Source organism: Otolemur garnettii, unplaced genomic scaffold (assembly GCF_000181295.1).
Source record: "Otolemur garnettii isolate 467f Iridium unplaced genomic scaffold, OtoGar3 scaffold00059, whole genome shotgun sequence".
NCBI classification, from domain to species: domain Eukaryota; kingdom Metazoa; phylum Chordata; class Mammalia; order Primates; family Galagidae; genus Otolemur; species Otolemur garnettii.
Window position 1 is genome coordinate 11,534,387 of NW_003852454.1, and position 2,822 is coordinate 11,537,208.

Below are 2,822 nucleotides of genomic sequence, written 5' to 3' on the forward strand. Positions count from 1 at the left end.
AGCCATTTCCTATTCATGTGATTTTGTCCAAGTTACTTTACCTCCCTGAGCTGAAGTTTTCTAGTCTGATGTTGAGGATCCCAAGTACCTCGTTCATACTCAGTACTACCCCTGAGATTTCCTTCCTGAAAACCTAAGCTGAGGGTCACTCCTCTGTATCTCAGTGTCCCATGTACTTAGCTCTGTCACTGTTCTCCTCACAATTTCACTCAATTACCTACCTCCATGCAGATACCTGTCATGTCTGTCTGATAGAAATGAAGTTATTGAGGGCTGAAACCATCTGGGATCATCTCCATATCCCCCCAAACTAGCAAGTTTCCCAGTATTTCTAAATGAATTATTATAACATTTGCTACTTGCTCAATAAAATATTGCTATCATCAAAAAAGACTAATGCGCTAACCTTAACTGCATACTTATCCTAAAGATGAGCCTTCATACAACCTGGGCTCTTCTCAGGCCTTTCTCAGTCTGCATCTTGCCCCAGGCATGCATATGGCTTTCTAAAGTCCACAGCCCACACAGGTGCTTTTCAATGTCCTGATTTCTCAAGAAACTCTCTCTTTTTCTTTCCCTCCCTGGCTTTAGAGGTTCTGCTGTATATTTGAACTCTAATCTTTTGCCTGAAGGATGTTATTTTTCTTTTCCTTGTTCTTTTTTTATTTTAAAAGTTCTCAATACATTATTTGATTTGTGGGTTTTCACTGAAAAGTGTTTCTTACATTTTCATGAAATTTTTTTCCATTTGTTTGGGACCATTACTCTTCTAACTTATCACATGGCAAAAGCAGAAATGGAGAAATGGAGTCAGCAGAGATGGGGGAAAAAGTCACCCACCAGAGGATCTGCTGGCTGATTCCAGTCAGAGTTGAGAAATCCTACTTATAAATCTGTCTACTTTGTTCTCTGCTCTGTGCCAGGGAGAAAGAAAAAAAAAATCTGCTTAGAGCAGCGGTTCTCAACCCTTGGGTCACGACCCTTTTGGGGGTCTCCTGCATATCAGATATTTACATTACTATTCATAATCGTGGCAAAATTACAGTTATCTGGGAGCAGCAAATATAATTTTATAGTTGGGTGTCACCACAACATGAGGATTAAAGGGTCATGCATTAGAAATGTTGAGAACCACTGGCTTAGAGTCTAGTTGAGCTGATGTGATTTGTATGCACAGAAGGAATAGAATAGCAGAGCAATTACCAGCAGGTTTCATGGAGACCATACTGGGTGAGGGTTAGAGAATCCTTAGAGGGAAACGTGGAAAACCCACACTGCGTGTGTGAGTCCTGGGCTCTTGCTACAGCTTTGCCACCAACGGTGACCATGTGTCCATTCTGTCTTCTGGGTGTGCCTCAGTTTCTTCAGCTGTAAAATAGAGTTAAGTAAGGCCTTCCCTAACTCACAAGGCTATGATAGGTCTGCATGTGGGCTTGTCACACCACAGCTGACTAAGAAATGTGACAAGGGGGTTCAGGATTGAGTCAGGAAAGTCCAAAGTTAAAATGGAAATTTCAGGCCATAAATGCTGCCTTAGAAATATTTTTAATCTGAAATAAATGACTGCAGTGATAATTTATGTAAAGTTTTAAGCACAGTGCCCTCACACAAGAGAGAAACCAAGGGTGTCACCATTCTCTATTTTATACTCAGAGACATGGTACAAGGAGCATTGAAAAAAGTAAAATACTCCTTAAGAGAGTTAATTCTTATTAATCTGTAAACAGATCACATAGTCTTTTTAAAATTATTATTATTATCATTATTTTTTCCCATTTTTTTAGTAAGACCCCCCCAGACAAGTCGATACAGCTGGGAATGCTTGTTTTCCTTCAGGGAAATCTTATTCAATATTTGGCGTGTCCCTTTCTATTTAACTGAGGAAACTAATCCCAAATATCAGTGATTGGTAGAGAGTAAGAGTGATTCTTTGAAATACTATTCCCTCTACACCCAGAAACCCATGGTTTCTTGTATTCATATTCAATGTGCTTGCTATTAGAGGAATTTTTTTTAAAAAAAAAAAACGTACTTATATTTGATTTTAGTGATGTAGAATTCTCATACACTAGGCCCATGCATGTGGCTTTGTAAAACAGCAAGACCAGATAGACTATAATATGTTCTCTATATTGATGAAGAATTCCTCTATTAATACCTTGACGACGTTATAAACAGGCATACCTCTGAGGTAATTGTGAATCTGGTTTCAGAGTTTCAGACCCCTGTAATAAAGCAAATTATAGGCTCAGCACCTATAGCTCAACCGGCCAAGGCGCCAGCCACGTACACCTAAGGTGGCGGGTTCGAATCCCCAACCCGGACCCACCAAACAACAATGATGGCTGCAACCAAAAAATAGCCGGGCGTTGTGGCAGGCGCCCGTGTTCCCAGCTACTTGGGAGGCGGAGGCAGGAGACTCGCTTGAGCCCAGGAGTTGGAGGTTGCTGTGAGCTGTGATGCCACAGCACTCTACCCAGGGGGACAGCTTAAGGCTCTGTCTCAAAAAAAAAAAAATAAAAAAAAAATAAAGCAAATTACACAATTTTTTGATGTGCCAGTGAAAGTAAAATCATGTTTACACTTTTGTCTATAAAGTGTACAAAAGGACTTTTCTATAAAAAAAAATACCTGAATTTTAAAAACTTCATTTCTAAAAAAATACTAATAATCATTGGATCCTTCAGTGAGTCATAAACTTTTTTGTTAGTAGAGGGTCTTGCCTCAATGTTGACGGCTCCTAAGTCATCAGGGTGGTAGTTGCTGAAGGCTGGAGTGGCTATGACAAATTTCTTAAAATAAGAACAATAAAGTTTGCCCCA